This window comes from Bubalus bubalis, chromosome 4 (genome assembly GCF_019923935.1).
Source record: "Bubalus bubalis isolate 160015118507 breed Murrah chromosome 4, NDDB_SH_1, whole genome shotgun sequence".
In the NCBI taxonomy this organism is placed as follows: Eukaryota; Metazoa; Chordata; class Mammalia; order Artiodactyla; family Bovidae; genus Bubalus; species Bubalus bubalis.
Window position 1 is genome coordinate 131,683,074 of NC_059160.1, and position 20,451 is coordinate 131,703,524.

Here is a 20,451-nt window from a genome sequence, read left to right on the forward strand (position 1 = left end):
ATAAAATTCAAGATTTTTGAATCAAAGACAGCCTATCTCAGAGGCTTATGAATATTAAAAGATAATGAATGTAAGATACACACAACTGCATGGTATTCATAAAGCATTTTAAAATAATATTGACTATTTTTATTATCATCTCATTATAATACATTTTCTTAAAAATCTGTTTTCTCTTTCTGTACTGTTAATGTCTACAGTGATGAGCATGTTGACATATATTTTTGTATTTTGCAAAATGCTCAGCACAGAATGGAAACTTGTGAGCTCTTTAAGTTCCTAAACTCCTCTATCTCCAAAATGAAAACCCTCATGGGGTTGCTGTGAGGATTAAGAGAAAATGTAAAACTGATTAGCATAGAAAGCCTTTAATACATGTCATTAGCTGTCATTATTTAATAAATGGGTAAATGGATGGATGAATTCAAGAGGGAGTAAAACCCTTTCATGTTGCTGCTTTCTTTTTCTTATACTGAGATGATGGCAAATCACAGCTGTCTGTGTCAGCCGTCACTTAGCTAGGCCTCACTGTGTGATGGGATGTGACCAGTCTTGAGACTTCTGTCTTATTAATACTCTCCTGCCATCGTGCAGGGAGTGTGTGATGTATTGATCAGTGAGAGACCTGGCACGTCTTGTTGAAAGTCTCTTGTGACAATAGGATAAACACTTTCTGTAGATCCTTTCTTCTCTGCACTGGGTTTTTGGCTGACCATAAGTTTGACGGTGCATTACATCAGAATGACAGAGTGAGCAAGGTGCCCTCCTCTAAATTTTAGTAATCCAGCTACAGTTAATGCCAAGACATGACTCGAAGAGTGTACTTGACAATAAAATCCAAGATCATATAACAACAGAGTTTAGAGATGGAAATAAAAGTACATTGATTTATTTGGGATGGAGACAGCCATAACAACATATTGTATTCTGGAATAACTCAAGAAACCATTACAGGTATCCTCCTTCCTATTCAGGCTTAAAAGAGTAGTTGATACTTGCTAGATCCTCTTCCTCACCTCCCATTCACTTTTCAACCCACTGATATCTTTTTATAGTACTTGAAGTGTTTCAGCAAGGGTTCCCTATGAGGACAGAAAACAAGACTTTAAAAATTGTTACTGAAGGAATACTTGCAAATCTTGCTCTGTTGGCAGGGATTGATACGTCACGGAATATAGTATATCTTCAGTTTAGTGAGTACCAGCTGCTTTGATGTGGTAGTCTAAGGAGTGAATATAAAAAGTCCTAATTTAAAATTCTTCGATTTTGAAGCTTAACTGACTGATAATTAAGAGATGTCTGTTAATTTTCTGTTACTTTCATGGATTATGTATTTCCACCTCAGTCCATGTATCGTTCATCTTTACATCAACGTTATAGTCACCTGTCTTTAGAAGTTACTTGATGCAGGTTCAGTATTAACTTCAGAGGCTAATCTCAACCCTTTTCTTCTGTTAAAAATAGCAACCCAAATCACTATGTAAATTGGTCAATGTGTATAAATTCTGTGAGTAGTTATTTGCAAAATTGGTTTAATAGCAAAAAATCAGTTACTGTTGTAAGCCAAAATAAGAGAAGAAAGGGAAAAAACCACATGATCTTCTTAGTAGATGCAAAGAAAAATAAAATAAAATAATATCCATTCCTGCTTTAAAAATAAAAACTAAACACTTTTAACAAGCTAGAAACAGAAGGTAACTTTCTTAATCTGTTAAGGGATGTCTACAGAGGACCCTTCAGCTAGCATTATGCTAAAGAATTAGAGACAATCTTTTTTTCCCTGTGATAGAAAAAAAACAAACCAGATGCTCCATTTTAATACTCAGTCTTGTAAAAAATATAGAGATAACTAAGTTAAAGACATCCAGATTAGAAGGGAAGTAAATTATGTTTATTGGCAGTTGATGTGATCCTGTAGGTAGAAAATCTTAAGCAATCCACAGAAGTAGTTTTAGAACTAGTGAACTGTTCAGCAAAACCAGAGAATATAGGATCAATATGCATATCTTGGGCTTCCCAGGTGGTGCTAGTGGTAAAGAACCTGCCTGCCAATGCAAGAGATGTAAGAGACATGAGTTTGATCCCTGGGTCAGGAAGATCCCCTGGAAGAGGGCATGGCAACCCACTCCAGTATTCTTGCCTGGAGAATCCCATGGACAGAGGAGCCAGGCAGGCTACAGTCCATGGGGTCACAAAGAGTCAGACACTAAAGTGACTGAAGTGACTTAGTATGCATGCATGTGTGCATATCTATATATTACCAATGAACTTTTGCAATTAAAATTAAAATTATTTTATTAACAAAAATTAATATGTATAAATAAATTTAGCAAAATAAGTAAAATACTTATGCATCAGAAATTACAAAACGCTGCTAAGGGAAGATAACTTTCTGAGAGAAGGAACATGTTACTAAGAAAAATTAATGAATAAATTTTAATAAATGGAAACTCATCTCCTGATCATTGATTAAAAGGCTTAATATTGCCAAGATGACAGTTCTTTCCAACTTTATCAGTAGATTCAGTTAAACTCTGTTGGTATCTCATTCAGATTTTTATAGACATTGATAAACTAATCCAAAAATTTAAGTGGAAATTCACAGGACCCAAAATAATCAAAAGTTTTTTTAAAAAAAAGGACATAGGAGGACTTCACACTTCCTGATTTGGAACATAATATAAAGCTATAGTAATCAAAACAGTGATAGTAGCATAAAGATAGATTATAGATCAGTGGAACATAATTCAGAATCTAGAGGTAAACTCATACAATTATGAGTCTCCCACATATCAGATACACTCAATAAAAGAAAGTGAAAGTGAAGTCATTCAGTCGTGTCCGACTCTTTGTGACCCCATAGACTGTGGCCTACCAGGCTCCTCTGTCCATGGGATTTTCTAGGCAATAGTACTGGAGTGGATTGCCATTTCCTTCTCCAGGGGATCTTCCCAACCTAGGGCTCAAACCCAGGTCTCCTGCATTGTAGACAGACGCTTTAATGTCTGAGCCACCAGGGAGACCCAAAAGGCTTTAATTCATAAGGCATTCTGGAAAAAGTTCAAGAATAGAAATCAGAGCAGTTGTTGCCAGGGATGGGGAAGTAGAAGGGTGCTGACCCAAAGGGACATGGGTAACTTCCTAGGGTGATGGAAATTTATATCTTGATTGTGGACATGGATACACTACAGTAAACATTTATGAAACTCAATAAGCCATATACTAAAAAGGGTAAATTCTTTTGTATGGACATTATCTTTAAACCTAAATCAAATCCCTTATGACTTTACAGTGGAAGTGACAAATAGATTCAAGGTATTAGATCTGATAGAGTTCGAAAAACTATGGATGGAGGTTCGTGATATTGTATAGGATGCACGGATCAAGACCATTCCCAAGAAAAAGAAATGCAAAAAGGCAAAATGGTTCTCTGACTCGAGGTCTTACAAATAGCTGAGAAAAGAGGAGAAGCTAAAGGCAAAGGAGAAAAAGAAAGATATATCTATTTGAATGCAGAGTTCCAAAAAATAGCAAGGAGAGATGAGAAAGTCTTCCTCAGAGATCAATGCAAAGAAATAGAGGAAAACAATAGAATGGGAAAGACTAGAGATCTCTTCAAGAAAATGAGAGATAGCAAGGGAACATTTCATGCAAAGATGGGCACAATAAAGGACAGAAATCCTATGGACCTAACAGAAGCAGAATATATTTTGTGTATTCTTGCACAAAAGGATACACAAAAGAACTACACAAAAAAGATCTTCATGACCCAGATTATCATGATGGTGTGATGACTCACCTAGAGCCAGACATCCTGGAATGCGACGTCAAGTGGGCTTTAGGAAGCATCACTACAAAAAAAGCTAGTGGAGGTGATGGAATTCCAGTTGAGCTATTTCAAATCCTAAAAGATGATGCTGTGAAAGTGCTGCACTCAATACGCCAGCAAATCTGGAAGACTCGGCAGTGGCCACAGGACTGGAAAAGGTCAGTTTTCATTCTAATCCCAAAGAAAGGCAATGCCAAAGAATGTTCAAACTGCCACACAATTGCACTCATCTCACACGCTAGGAAAGTAATGCTCAAAATTCTCCAAGCCAGGCTTCAACAGTATGTGACCCGTGAACTTCCGCATGTTCAAGCTGGATTTAGAAAAGGCAGAGGATCCAGAGATTAAATTGCCAACATCCACTGGATCATCAAAAAAGCAATGAGTTCCAGAAAAACATCTACTTTTGCTTTATTGACTATGCCAAAGCCTTTTACTGTGTGGATCACAACACACTGTGGAAAATTCTTCAAGACATGGGAATACCAGACCACCTGACCTGACTCCTAAGAAATCTGTATGCAGGTCAAGAAGCAACAGTTAGAACTAGACATGAAACAACAGACTTGTTCCAAATCTGGAAAGGAGTATGTCAAGGCTGCTTATTTGTCACCCTGATTATTTAACTTATATGCAGAATACATCATGCAAAATGTCAGGCTGAATGAAGCACAAGCTGGAATCAATATTGTCAGGAGAAATAGCAATACCTCAGATACACAGATGCTACCACCCTTATAGCAGAAAGCAAAGAAGAACTAAAGAGCCTCTTGATGAAAGTGAAACAGGAGAGTGAAAAAGTTGGCTTAAAACTCAACATTCAGAAAACTAAGATCATGGCAGCTGGTCCCATGACTTCATGGCAAATGGGGAAATAATGGAAACAATGAGAGACTTTATTTTTGGGGCCCCAAAATCATTGCAATGGTGACTGTAGCCATGAAATTAAAAGCCACTTGCTCCTTGAAAGAAAAGGTATGACCAACCTTGACAGCATATTAAAAAGCAGAGACATTGCTTTACCAACAAAGGTCTGTCTAGTCAAAGCTATGGTTTTTCAGTAGTCATGTATGGATGTGAGAGTTGGACATATAAAGAAAGCTGAGCGCTGAAGAATTGATGCTTTTGAACTGTGGTGCTGGCAAAGACTCTTGAGAGTCCCTTGTACTGTACAGACATCCAACTAGTCAGTCCTGAAGGAAATCATTCCTGAATATTCATTGGAAGTACTGATGCTGAAGCTGAAACTCCAATACTTTTTCCACCTGATGCAAAGAATCGACTCATTGGAAAAGACCCTTCAACCTAAGTTTGAATCATCAGTTTCCTAATCTGGAAAATGAGGCTAATATACATTTTCAAGGTTGTGATAAGGATTATATGATACAGTACATATTTGGAACAACCAGCACTTTACCTAACTCATGGGAGAACCTCACTAAATGATAGAGAATAATTAAAATAATAATCTGTGATTGTAATAAGGCTGTCATTAATTGAGAGGTGTCATACCGTTGCTAGGAGCTGCTAAACTTGAGTAAAGACTTACTTTGAAGATACTGTTCTCCTCCCAGAATGCTCATCCATTTAAAAATATGCCACTACCTGCCAGGCCCTGTGCTGCGTGCTGTAGACGCAGCAGTGAGCGAGTTTCTGCTCTCATGCAGCTGACATCTTAGACGGATCTTTAGTGTTCACAGCCTGGGCTGCTTTTACAACTTTCTTCCACCAAATGATTATACTTTTAGCAGAACTTCAGTAGTAGAATTAATTCAGCACCAAATCTTTGTGGAGAGGAAGAAGACAGACAAATTAAACACTGGGAGAAATCTTCTGATAGTTAATATTGGCAATATGCACTCAACACCTCTGGGGTAAAAACCTCTCAATCCATCTGTCTCCTCATCCCTAAGAGTGAATGAAGTTCATCATATTGCTGCCATATTACCAAGTTAAGAACATTCAGTGGAGCCCCAGTCACCAGGTCTTACTTAAAAAACCTTTCCTAGCTAGTATGTTTTCAGAGTTTCCCATTTCTTTTTTTCCCCACTCTGGGCTCTGTGTTTCTAGAACACCAAACCCACATTGAGTGGGGGCTCTACCTCGTTAAAACACTTTCACACTCATTTTAGCAAATTCTTCAGGCTCCACATGTTGCCTTTGGATTTTGTTTAGACATAAGAATCCTATCCTGCTGCAAAGATTTTTTTCTCATCATCCCTACATTTGTTTTTATGTTTGGGAATCTTAGCAGTTTCCTGGTCTGGACCTCCCATTGGTACTTCTGAAGCTTGTTCCCTAGGATCATGAAGTCAGCTTCATGGAGGTCAATGGCTTTAGGAGGCAGGGCTATTGCTTACGCCTGAGTAAAGGCAAGGGCTGTGAGAGAGACTGTGAACCAGGCCTTGGGGTGCAGGCTGTTTGCAGTTTGACCTTGAGCCAGAGAGAAGCAGCCCTCTGGCTGAGGGCTGAGGCAGATTGAGGATGAGGCTGAGGCAGATTAGGTATCTTGAACATCATGCACTGTTGCTGCTGCTGCTGCTAAGTCGCTTCAGTCGTGTCTGACTCTGTGCAACCCCTTGGACGGCAGCCCACCAGGCACCCCCGCCCCTGGGATTCTCCAGGCAAGGACACTGGAGTGGGTTGCTGTTTCCTTCTCCAATGCATAAAAGTGAAAAGTGAAAGGGAAGTCGGTCAGTCGTGTCCGACTCTAGCGACCCCATGGACTGCAGCCTACCAGGCTCCTCATGCACTGTTACCAAGCTGCAAACTTGCTGAATGTGTGGAAAAGCATACTTCAGGATCCATCAGTGCATTGCTAGTTCTAAGTCTACTAAACATCTTGAGGCTATTGCTCCCAATTTCATTTTGCATTTGGAGTCCAGAAGTCAGGAATAACATTGGGTTCAGAGTTACATGACTAATCCTCTTGGTATCAAGTTTGCTTTCACTGGATAAATTACCTAAATTCTAACTTTAACGTAGTTTTCCAATTCCCAGAATGTCCAGAGGAGAATATGGTTTAAGTAGCTACCCCCCCCCCCCACCACACACACACACACACATTGTATATCAATAACTTATTTCTGGCTCAATACTTTATGTACAGCTGTAGCTAGAGGACAGAGTTATTGGCATAATCTTGGCTAAAGCCATTCTCTTCCTATGGCAAACAATGTTGAGATGGATTCTCCAAAATTAATAATACTCATGAGCTGAGGCTGAGGGAGAAAAGCAACTTTGTGAAGAGAGCATCCTACTAACTGGTCTCAGCAGTAAATAATGGGCCTGGCAACCAGAGTGTTCTCATATCAGTTCTCATGTCAAGCAAACTGGTGCTTGCCATGGGCACTTGCCATGTATTTCTAAAAGGATTAAATCAGGTACTGCTGCAGCTGCTGGTTTTTAACACCCCCTGAAAGAAGTTCAGGGTGGAGTGCAGAAATGAGGCACTCTGTGCTCTGGAAAGAACTGGTGGAACAGGTCCTCAGGTACTTAGATATTTTCAGGAGTATATTTTATGAGCCCAATTCTTGTAATCTCCTCATATCTAGAAAAGCTCTTAAATTCTTCATGGTGGTGACTGTTCCTTGTGACTAGCAGAAGCCTTCTGCAAAAGATATGTACTTGGTTGCATGTACGGCCCCTTCACCAAAATCACATATTTACTGTCCTTTCCCCACCACATCTTTGGAGCAGTTTCTCAAAGCTATCTGAAATGCTATCTTCTTGGCTATCGTCCTCATTTTCCCCCAAATATAATTTAACTCACAACTCTCACCTTGTGTGTATGTGTGTGTGTGTTTTTTTTAAAGTCAACACCACGTCCATCAAGAAGTTAAAAGCTTATGTAATTCAGCAGATAACTGTCAGAAAAGTCGATAATCTTAATTGTAAACCTCACTGTATAAATGCATAGCTTAAAAAGAATCTATACATATTTATGTATTGTAGAAGAGTTCCTAAACATATGTATGTATGCTCAGTCATTCAGTCTTGTCCAACTCTTTGCAACCCTATAGACTGTAACCCACCAGACTCCCCTGTCCATGGGATTTTCCAGGCAAGAATACTGAAGTGGGTTGTCATTGCCTCTTCCAGGGGAATCGTCCCCATCCAGGGATCAAACTTGCATCTCCTATATATCCTGCATTGGCTAGTGACAGTTTCTTTACTATTAAGCCACTTGGGAAGCCCCAGAACAGTTCCTGTACAAAGCCTTAATTTTGCTCTCTACTTTAGGATTATTGGTTGTTCTTTGCTTCTTAATAATATTCTTTATTTGTAAGTAACCTAAAAATGTACTTTCTCTAGCATGTAAGTGGAAAAGCCCTCATTTTATCTTCATTTCAAATGATACTTCCCTTGCTTAACTGTGGAGTTTAGAGGGAGCTTGGGCTAAGAGACAGCTGCCTGAAATGATGCACTGGAGTACTGAATGCATAAGCAACACTTGCTACCATCTTAAGCAATAAGGTTGTCTTCTTTCTACCCTAAGAGCACAGTATCCTATTGCCCTGTTTACTTGTAGTCTTTCTTACTTAGTCAAAGAGATCCAGAATATCAGTACTAAGGAATCCTTACTGCTTTTCACTTTAACTCCCCTCTGACATTCATTAAAGGAAGTACTAATACCTCAAGAGACTAAACAGAATTTGTGAAATCTGCAAATATTTTCACTCCAGACATACCTGAGGCATCTCTATACCCAAAATACTAGGAAGCTCTCAACTTTTTGAAAATTCTCTCACATCCACTTGAGGTAACTGTGATTTCTGAGTCATAAATCGCTTCCTTTCAAGACAGTTCTAGGAAAATATCCAGAGACAGTCACAAAGATAACCATCTAAACGTCCAGGCTGATAATGTGAAAAAAGTATTTTCTATGCTGTTTTGGCTGTCTTCCTTCATACTGTGCTTCCAGGAAACCAAGGCCTTTTCAGGTTTCAGAATGAAGAGTGCACTGGGTTCTCAAATACTTGAAAGTAATTATGCATTCTACCAGACAGCTTAGGGGAAGTTGTAAGGGAACCATTTCCATCTCAATGTAAATGCGTATTTCGCCTCTGTAGATGTATTCTGGCAGAAAGCTTCCTCATTCCAATAGCATGCCCTATTAGGTCTTAAAGTAATAATTAAGCTTGCTTTTCTGTTTTTTGTATTTTTCTTTCATTTTTTACATTTCAAAGATGACTTCTAAATTTGCTTTCCTTGGGTTCCATCTCTAATATCCCTAGAATATTTCAGATGGATGACGTAGTCATGAAGTGAAGTGAAAGTGTTAAGTCACTTAGTCGTGTCCAACTCTTTGTAACCCCAATGGACTGTAGCCCGCCAGGCTGCTCTGTTCATGAAATTCTCCAGGCAAAAATATAGAATGGGTAGCCATTCCCTTCTCTAGGAGTTCTTCTCGACCCAGGGATTGAACCCAGTTCTCCTGCATTGCAGGAGGATCCTTTACCATCTGAGGCATCAGAGAATAGACTGCTAATTTTGTTTCAGTTGGTAAAGAAATACCTCTTTAACTACCCTTCCAGGTTAGATATCTGTTGACCTAGTAGCAATTGTCTGTCTGTGTTTTTATCATCCATAAGTTAACTGGTACATTGATTCTAAAAATGGTCCCTCCTAACTAACATTAACTAGACCTCCTAACTAACTAACTAGACCATTCAGGTATGACCTGAATGAAATCCCCTACGATTACACAGTGGAAATGAGAAACAGATTTGAGAGACTAGATCTGATAAACAGAGTGCCTGATAAACTATGGACAGAGGTTCCTGACATTGTACAGGAGACAGGGATCAAGATGATCCCCATGGAAAAGAAGTACAAAAAGTTAAATGGCTGTCTGAGGAGGCCTGACAAATAGCTGTGAAAAGAAGAGAAGTAAAAAGCAAAGGAGAAAAGGAAAGATATATTCATTTAAATGCAGAGTTCCAAAGAATAGCAAGGAGAGATAACAAAGCCTTCCTCAGTGATCAATGAAAGAAATAAAGGAAAACAACAGAATGGGAAAGACTAGAGATCTCTTCAAGAATATTAGAGATACCAAGGGAACACTTCATGCACAGATGGGCTCAATAAAGGACAGAAATGGTATGGACCTAACAGAAACAGAAGATATTAAGAAGAGGTGGCAAGAATACACAGAAGAACTGTACAAAAAAGATCTTCATGACCCAGATAATCAAGATGGTGTGATCTCTCACCTAGAGCCAGACATCCTGGAATGTGACGTCAAGTGGGCCTTAGGAAGCATCACTACGAACAAAGCTAGTGGAAGTGATGGAATACCAGTTGCGCTATTTCAAATGCTGAAAGACAACGCTGTGAAAGTGCTGCGTTCAATATGCCAGCAAATCTGGAAAACTCAGCAGTGGCCACAGGACTGGAAAAGGTCAGTTTTCATTCCAATCCCAAAGAAAGGCAATGCCAAAGAATGCTTGAACTACTGCACAATTGCACTCATTTTACACACTAGTAAAGTATTGCTCAAAATTGTCCAAGCCAGGCTTCAGCAATATGTGAACCGTGAACTACTATATGTTCAAGCTGGTTTTAGAAAAGGCAGAGGAACCAGAGATGAAATTGCCAACATCCACTGGATGTTGGAAAAAGCAAGAGAGTTTCAGAAAAAGATCTATTCTGCTTTATTGACTATGCCAAAGCCTTTGACTGTGTGGCTCACAATAAACTGTGGAAAATTCTGAAAGAGATGGGAATACCAGACCACCTAACCTGCCTCTTGAGAAATCTCTATGCAGATCAGGAAGCAACAGTTAGAACTGGTCATGGAACAACAGACTGATTCCAAATAGGAAAAGGAATATGTTCCTGCATATTCTCACCCTGCTTATTTAACTTATACACAGAGTACATCATGAGAAACGCTGGGCTGTAGGAAGCCCAAGCTGGAATCAAGATTGCCAGGAGAAATCTCAATAACCTCAGATATGTAGATGACACCACCCTTATGGCAGAAAATGAAGAAGAACTAAAGAGCCTCTTGATGAAAGTGAAAGAGGAGAGTGAAAAAGTTGGCTTAAAAGTCAACATTCAGAAAACTAAGATCATGGCATCTGGTCTCATTACTTCATAGCAAATAGATAGGGAAGCAGTGGCTGACTATTTTTTGGGGCTCCAAAATCACTGCAGATGGTGATTGCAGCCATGAAATTAAAAGATGCTTACTCCTTGGAAGGAAATGTATGACCAACCTAAACAGCATATTTAAAAGCAGAGACATTACTTTGCCAACAAAAGTCCATCTAGTCAAGGCTGTAGTTTTTCCAGTAGTGATGTATGCATGTGAGAGTTGGACTATATAGAAAGCTGAGTGCCGAAGAATTGATGCCTTTGAACTGTGGTGTTGAAGAAGACTATTGAGAGTCCCTTGGACTGCAAGGAGATCCAACCAGTCCATCCTAAAGGAGATCAGTCCTGAATGTTCATTGGAAGGACTGATGTTGAAGCTGCAACTCCAATACTTTGGCCACCTCATGCGAAGAGCTGACTCATTGGAAAAGACCCTGATGCTGGGAAAGATTGAAGGCAAGAGGAAAAGGGGATGACAGAGGATAAGATGGCTGGATGGCATCGCTGACTCAATGAACATGAATTTGAGCAAACTTTGGGAGATAGTGAAGACAGAGAATCCTGATGTGCTGCAGTTCATGGGGTCAAAAGAGTCAGACACAGCTTAGCAAAATAATAACAGTAAAGTGATAGCTCTCTGATGTGGAATTGTGTTTTGAAGGATAACTTAATTCAGCTCTCAGATTCTACCACCGCAACTCACATCCTTAGATGCTCAGAGTCTGTGATGTTATGCTAAATTCTTTACTTACACTGAGTTCTAGTCCCAGGAATAGAACTTTCTTTTTAGAAGAGAGAGTTCCCTGGGAGCAGAACTTTCCTTTATTAATAAAAGAATTACATAGAATTAGATTTGATTCCTACATTTGTTCACTCCCTGGCTATTTGACTGTGAAATTCACTTGATAAAAACTGCAGGTTTTTAAAAGATAGATAATAATAGCAATTTCAGAAGACTGTGAAAAGAAAACAGATATGTGTATAAAGCACCCACCAAAGTGTATACACACAGGTAGGCACATGAGTAACACTGATTATGATAATGTTCCTGCTGAAAAAGGACAGGTGGAAAGAAAAGTAAAAAGGAAGAGAAGTGAGAGTAGGGGGAGAAGCAGAAATAAGAGGGAAAACAAGGGAAGAGCTGGAGCATGTAATGGGAGAAATAATGAGATTGTACCATTTTGCGAGGGCTTTCCAAGTATCTCGTTCCTTCATCTACCCAGTTCTCATCTTTGGTGTAATTGCAAAGCATAATGAGACTCTGAGAGAGTGTGTTTCCTCTTCCCCCACCTCCCTCAGGAGAAGCCCATAAAAGCTGCCTCTCACTTTTTCTGTGCTGGCTTTGCCCCATCTTTTGACCTCCTTTCTGCATTAGTTCACCTCCCCAGCACCACTCTATCCTATAGCTTGGGAGCGTCTCTACCATCAGGATTTCCTGGTTCATGAGAACCCTTTATCCACAGCCTGTCTAATGGTTGTCTCAGTCCAGTTAGATAACTCTGGAGTTAGATTTGACATTTAAATAGAGTTAGAGGCCGCTGTCTCTGTTTTGTAAACTGCATGTTAAGGAAAAAAATTCCCACTGATTTTTGTCTAGTTAATTTAACTGTCCTAAGTTAAAATTAAGAGAAAAGAGTAACTGGAACACTGAGAGAGCAAATGTAGAATAAACATAGAAGTGAATTCTCAGCACAACTATTCTTTAAACTCTAATAGCCAGTAAATGTAAACATGAAGTGACAGTTTCTTCATTACAAATGTAAACACAAAGAAACTTACCCAGCAGCAGTGAAAACAAACCAAGAGATAAAACCTCCTAGTTTGCTTATGCCTGAGCCTTTTTCACAAAGGCTGTCTTTCTTTTTGGCTTATTATTTCCTACCTTAGCACTGTGGCTATCAAATATATAATTACTGAAAGAGTTAAGCCTGGTGCAAAATAATTCTAGACTCAATGAAGAAAGAAAAAATACTTTTCACATAACTTTAAAATTATGGAAAACCTAGTTAAAATGTGTATTTTCATCCAGAATACCACTTTTTTGCCTCAGGCCTAACCATTAGTTTGTTCAAACCATGGATGAATCAGGCAGGAATCTCTGGGCATAACTGTTTGTTATAGGGGAGAAGAGCCACCCACACGCACAGGAGGAGATGTTTCTGATTCCTTGTTGAGTAGGTTTCATAGCTATGCAATCAGGGTCACTTTCCTGCACTTTCTTTGATAGACAGTTCTTTTGATCAAACAGAATTCTTTCGATCTTTTGTACTGTGTTCTGTTATAATGCAACGAGCATAAAGGAACGTTAGTTGCTTCGTGAGTGGGTGACACTGGTTAGAACTGCCTTCAGAGGAAAGTCTGAAACTCAGATAAGCAGGGCCCTAAATGGCCTAGGGCAGGCTTAGCATGCAGACAGCTGAGCGTAATTCAACATGCTTCTGCGTCTCAACTGTTGCTCTTGTCAAATATTCTTACTCGTTTTTGGATAATTTTCACATTATTCTTCTTGAGGTTCTGCTGAAATAGCTCGTTCTTTCTCTCATATGTGTGTGTGTATAAAACTTTTGTGTATAAAAGTTAGCATCATTATGTGCTAATTGCTTATGCTAATTGGGAAATATTAAGGTAAATGATGTGTATTTTAACTAAAGTGAAAGTGAAAGTCGCTCAGTCATGTCCGACTCTTTGCCATCCCATGGACCATACAGTCCATGGAATGCTCCAGGCCAGAATACTGGAGTTGGTGGCCTTTCCCTTCTCCAGGGGATCTTCCCAACCCAGAGATAGAACCCAGGTCTCCCTCATTGCAGGCGGATTCTCTACCAGCTGAGCCACAAGGGAAGCCCTTTAACTGGAGTAGGTGGTTTAAATGACTCCATTTCAAAGACAACTTCACTTCAGTCATTCTAATTTTTAAATCTGCCTCTAAATACTTCCATTCCCAATAGCAAAATAAATAAATGGACTAACAAACAGGTCTTACTGCAACAGCAGTAATATATTATTTTACTTAAAGAAAAAAGTGAGATTTCAAATGTGCAAAAGGTCTAGGATGTTACCACCACTTTTAGAAATGTATATACATTATTTGCTTTTTAAAACATAAGCTTGAACTCAAGCAGATTCACATCTTCTCAAATAAATTGATGAAGTTCAAATAAGTTACCTATAGTTGCACAATTTTATTATATTTATCACACTGTCTTATAATTTTTGTTAATCTACCCTACATGAAATTGCCTATAATTTTAATAAGCCTATATATAACATTTTGTATTCTGCATTCATGTACACATTTCCTTATATTAGTGTAACTTTCATACTTATTATAGCAATAGAGCATAATATATTTAACAATAGAGCATTCAATAGTGTTAAAACAGTTCCCTTTTGTTAGGTTATGGTATTAATAAAAGCAGTTATAACACCTACCACTTACCAACTGTTTACACAATGAGTGTTCTGTTAAGCACGTCTTTTTACAAAGTAGAGACCATGCCTAGTTTGTTATGTGGGACACCTTGACTTTAGAGTTTGGTAGACTTCGGTCTCAACTTCCTGTGTGATGATTAATCAAGGAAAAAATTCTATTTTGATTCCTCATTTTCAGTTTCTCCTCTGAAAAAAATAAGAATAATAATAACTGACTTATAGGTTGTATCTACCAGAGTGTGACACATGGTAGATGTTCAAGATATGGGAGAAGATTGTTCTTGGGAACTACTTCTAAAAATTATTTAACCAACTGTATAAAATGAAGATATTTATATGATTTTGTGCATATTTCTATATGGATTTCCAGGATAATTAAGTAATCAGGATCAGCAACTATATGCTAAGTGTCCTTTTTCTTTTAAATCAAATCCTCACCATCTTTCCATCATTCTTCTTTTTTTCATTCTTTATTTATTCTTTAAAAAAATAATAGAGCCTATTATGACCAAGCATTTATGAAGTCACTGCTTGACTCCAGGTTGTATCTGGCATGAAGGAGATGCTGTCTGTTCAACAAGCATCAGGGCACAATCTCTGCTGTAAGGCCAGTGAATAGGCAGAAATGTAGGCAGATATATTTGTTCACATGTCTGTCTTCTACAGGAGGCTGTAGTTGGTCATCTTGATGTATCATATCAATGCACTTGGCTAAGATATAGCCTCCTGGGAAAGACACATGTAAATAAAAAAGAATACAATATTAATCATAAAAATAGGTTTATACACAAAGTGTTGTGACTTTATATTTTTTGTCTAAGGGATTAAGGAGGTTTCAGGATTCATTTCTGAATTAAATTTTTAAGTAAATACCAATTTACCTGTTAACTAGAGAGGAGTCCAAAGTTTAAAAGGTATAGTCCACCCAGCAAGAACAAGATGCCAAGTCAAATATGACAACATGAAAGAGACCTGCCATTTTCCTACAGCTGTAATGACTGTGGTAGACGATTAGTGTTAGGGTAAGAGGGTGAGAAAGCAAGCAGCATCGGAAAGCACGTAGGGAGCTGGTACATATCCTGTGCCCCCTATGTGACAGGCAGTATGCTGGACATTTTATGCATATTTGGTCCCACAGTTCTCAGAATAACCCTATTTAAGTAGTGATGGAAATAAGACTTTGAATAGAAAGTCAGTTGTCCAAGGTCATACAGCAAGAAAAATAGTGGAATTGATGTTCAGACCCAAGTCTTTGAGATCAAAACCCCATTTCTTGTCATCAAGATGCAATGAATATTTAAACGGGAAACCACTTAAGTGTCTTTTCATTTGTTTCGGTTTAATTAACTTCTCTGAAGATAAATCTTTGGGATTTTATTCTGTATTGTCTCAAACTTCATCAAAAGCATGGAGTGGTTGTTCTAGAAAACGTATTTAACTTTTCTTTGATATTCTTCAAATGAAAATGCTTCCTCTCCATATATTTTCATGTATTATGTAGCAGATTCTTTTAAATATAGTTCTTATGCTTTGTTTTGTTTTGCTTCATCCCCTGTTTATCTGTTATGAGATATGACCCACTATTTGCTTTTCTATGGGATCGATGGAGTGTCTTTCACCTGCTTTAGGATGCCTCTGTTTTCTCTTTTAATCTTTCTAAGATCTTCAGCAAAGAAAACAACAAAAAACAAACCAAAAAAAAAAGAAAAAAAAAAACTGATTATCTGCCTTTCTAGAGGCTGGCACATGCAGGGAGAGAATCAGAGCCTGGAGATTTGATTTTCTTCATGAGAAATTCATTCTGTCATACTGAAAAATAACATTTATTCTGGTGGCTGGATTTCTCCATCCATCCGCATTGGTCCAGCCTGTAGCCTGTATGCCAGACTGAGTATGGCTGAATCTACTCTCTTTTCTGGTACTTCCTCCGGAAAGAACCCCCATGCCCCCAGAAAAAGCCCTGCTATACTCATAATACTGCACTGCACTGGATCTATATAGGGATCTATATAGGGAAATGGATTCCCAGAGCCTGCTTCCAATCTGCTCTAAAGCACCCCCTTTCTTTAATATCATCCCTTCCAAATTGAGAACTAATAATTCTCTAGACCAGAAATCAGCCTATGATATCTGTAAAGGGTCAAATAGTAAATATATTTTAGCCTTTCAAGTAATACTGTTCTTTCACAACCTCTCAACATTACTGTTATAGCATAAACGTAACCAGAGACGATATATACGTGAGATGTTGTGGCTGTATTCCAATAAAACTTTATTTATAGACTCTGAAATTTGAATTTCAAATAATTTACACTTAAATGATTCCTTTGATTTCCTCCAACGATTTAAAAATGTGAAAACCATTTTTAGCTCACAGGCAGCAGTCTGCAGTTTGCCAGCCCTTGCTCTACACAGGCAGGATGCTTGCTTCTTCTGTAGGGTAAATTGGAATCTGACCATCATGGTCTCCAGTTTGACTGCTTTCTCTACAGCATCTCCAATGCAGAGCAGCACTTTGTAGTTTCTTGTGATCGTGCAGTTTCTACCTGGAGTCTTTAGCTATTTTAGTTTTCTCCTCTATCTTTGTGTCCTCCCCCCTTGAGATCTCGTCACAGGCAAGGTGCTTAGACTGTGTTAGCAGTTAGTATCTGATCTAGAAGTCAAAGACGGATTATGTTTTTTTCTCTCTCTCTCTAGAAAATTTTCATTATTTTACCTTTTTTGTTCTTCAGAAACCTCTCCAACTGAACTAAATTAAACTGCCAAATAGTTTGTATTTCTTTTAATGATATATATTTGAACTTCATTCACATGATTTTTAGGTGATTCTTCTTACTCTTTCCTCTTGAGATTGTGTTGCAAACAGGAAGATAATTCTGGTAAGTAAAGGAAAGAATTGACAAAGCAAAAGTGTGACTTGAGACTTTCTCTTTTTCCGTTTCTACTTTTGTTGTTGCTGTTATTCATTTACTTAATCAACAAATATCTGTGTGTACCCAAAAGATCTTACATTTTGACAAAGATGAGTAGAATACCATATTTGTTTTCTAGGATACTAAATGTGAAACAGAGATACGTGTTTTTATAATCCTCTTGATATCTGTTATTTATACCATAAGTCATAGGGAGCACAAGTTAGCATAGGAAGAAGTGTGTGCTTGGCATACTCCACGTGATATGAAAAAGAAGCATAGATTATAGAATAGGGCCCTACTCACAGCCTTAAATATTGTTAAATGAGGGGATTACCTGCATTGCAATGCTGTTGTCAAGACTAAATGAAATTTTATACACAGACATGCTATAAGTGCTTAGCATATAACTCCCCCCAAATTTAGAACAGAATGTTAAATGTTTTGGGTTAGGTTTTTATTGATAAATTTATAACCTTCCAGTAATGTGATACAGTTTACTACTAACTTTATTACTTCTTAATCACTATATAATGTCTAATCACTAAACTTTTTACTTCTTTACATAGTGTGGTTCCACTGCTATACTACTCATTAACAGAGTTGTATAAATTAAAGCCCTTTCATTGGATTGTTTGTCAGGTGTCTTTTTGTTTTTTAATGCTGCAGGTTGTAAATATGCTCTTGTACAAATGGTACAAAATGGTATCTACTGACTAACTGTCTTTTCTGTATGTGTCTGCTTAGGTCTGAACAGTGATGGCACTTATTTCTGTTACGAGTTTCTCAGTGGACTGTGGGTTGACTGAACCATACCCATTCCCATCATGATGTATACCACCAAGGCTCCTCACTAGTAAGTCGTTCTCTATTCAGTATCACTTGTATGGTTATATATTGAGATTTTCAACACAGTATGCATTTATCTTGCAAAAAACATGTAAGACACGTGTATTGGTGTTACTATTATGAAACGTGGCTAGACAGTCTATGTACCAACCAATTGCAAAATGAAAAAGTACATTTAGATCCATCTATCATATATTTTTACTTTTTGATATATATGGTATAAGTATACCTAAATAGGCAGAATTCAGAAGTATAGAATTTTACCTCCTTTTCAACTGAATGAAAGTAGTCTCTGGAAAGTTTCAGTGACTTTTGGTTCTGTCATCTGATATAAATCTGGCAGTGTAAGACAGAAAAATCTTATTTAGCTTAATATTTTGAAACAGGTCAATTTTATTGCAGTTTTTCCTAACAGGATATCTGATATACTTCCACTTACACAGGTATCATATGGTAATTGACATGGGATATCTATGGTGTCATTGAAAGGAAATTCTACTCAATTCCCTTTATTTTAGTTCCAGCCCCAATATTTATCATCTAACTAGTCCCTTAAATCTTTAGGTCCCAGTTTCTTCATCTACGAAATGAGAGGCAGACATTCTGCTTTGCCTAACTCATAAGATTGCTTTAAAGGATAAATGAGATCCTGATGTGAAATTATTAACAGTAAAACCCCATAAAAAAAATAGATGATATCTGTGGCTCACTAATACCACAAGTAGGAAGGTGGAAAAAAAACTTATCACAATTTTCTTTTAAAATTGGTTAATAGAGTCAAATATTTTATACGTTATTCACCTAAGAGATAAATGATAAGATTATACTTAAATGAATGACCCCAATTACTTTTTTTTTTGTATTTGAGAAAGTTATGATTAAATAAGGAGCTCATGTTCCTCACATATACTTGCACACACAAATCCCCATCAACCATATAATTAGGCTTCTGGTTCTGACCTCCAGAATATTTACTCCATTAGAGTTTGTTTTTAGGTGTTTTATACTTAGAGGAGACAAGATACAAGATACTTTTTATGTGTAATTTCATTTCAGGATACCAAGAGGACAATGTAGAAATGCAGTCAGATATTACTCATTCAGTTTTAATATATTAAAATTTTTGTTTCTTGAAATATCTATAACACCTCATCTGATCATCCCTTTTAGCCAACACATTGCAGCCCTAGTCTGGTTAAAATAAAAAACTGAAAATGAAAATTTCGACAAATGTATTTAGTAATATAGAGAAAGACTTTTCCACTAAAATTGAATGAATTATTATATACTCAGGCCAGTACAATAAAAGTGGTTTGCAAGTTCTTTTCCAGAAATTGGATATGATTACCATTGAAGAGGCAATGGTTTATTGCTGCTGCTAAGTCGCTTCAGTCATGTCCGACTCTGTGCGACCCCATAGATGGCAGCCCACCAGGCTCCCCCGTCCCTGGGATTCTCCAGGCAAGAACACTGGAGTGGGTTGCCATTTCCTTCTCCAATGCATGAAAGTGAAAAGTGAAAGTGAAGTCGCTCAGTCATGTCCGACTTTTAGCAACCCCATGGACTGCAGCCTACCAGGCTCCTCCGTCCATGGGATTTTTCCAGGCAAGAGTACTGGAGTGGGGTGCCATTGCCTTTTATTACGCAGATAAAATTTTTACATATAAGTGAAACAAAAATCTTAATTAACAGATAACATACAGTCACTTGCTTATATTGTAGCATGGTGCTTAAGTATAGTGGGGTGAGGCAGGGCTAGAGTCAGATTGCCTGGGGTTGCAACCCAGTTTCATCATTTTCCAGCTCTGCAGTGTTGGACAGGTCATTTAATTGCTCTTTGCCTTAGTTTCCTCATCTGTAAAATGGGTCTAATAATGAGTATTTATTCATAGGATTGTTGTGTGAATTACATGAGTTAATTTGGCTGAGCACTTAGCAGCAGCAATGTGTGACACTTGTTAGGTAATCTGTCAGCATTAGTGATTATCATTCACTGGATAAGCATGGAATTATGGTGCTAACTATAGGTTTTGGAATCAGAAAGCCCTAGGTTCAAACCCATTTATGAATTAATGGTGAAATCTAGAGTAGTAACTGAACTATTTGAATTTAGTTTCTGAGAAATAAAATGGAAATAATTAAAATATAGTCCATAATGCTTTTGTTAAGATGGTTTAACACAATATCTGGCACCTTTGTTGGGAATTTTGAAGGTATATTCACAGATTACTATCTAATGCAATTGTAAAATAACGTGCATCAGAGATTCTCTGTTTCTGAAAGTGTCTTGCCATATGTTATATTTAGGGGACTTTAAGAAATGTGTCC

At 37.8% G+C, this 20,451-nt stretch overlaps 1 protein-coding gene across 2 annotated transcripts in view; it reads left to right on the forward strand.

Annotated features, from left to right (window-relative positions):
- Positions 1 to 20,451, forward strand: part of CHRM3 (cholinergic receptor muscarinic 3) — a 570,675-nt gene that overhangs the window by 143,952 nt on the left and 406,272 nt on the right. For both annotated transcript variants that reach the window (XM_045165530.1, XM_025284552.3), the window contains exon 2: positions 18,022 to 18,130. The gene's annotated coding sequence lies outside the window, so the exon portion shown is untranslated. The remainder of the gene's footprint in view (positions 1 to 18,021; positions 18,131 to 20,451) is intronic.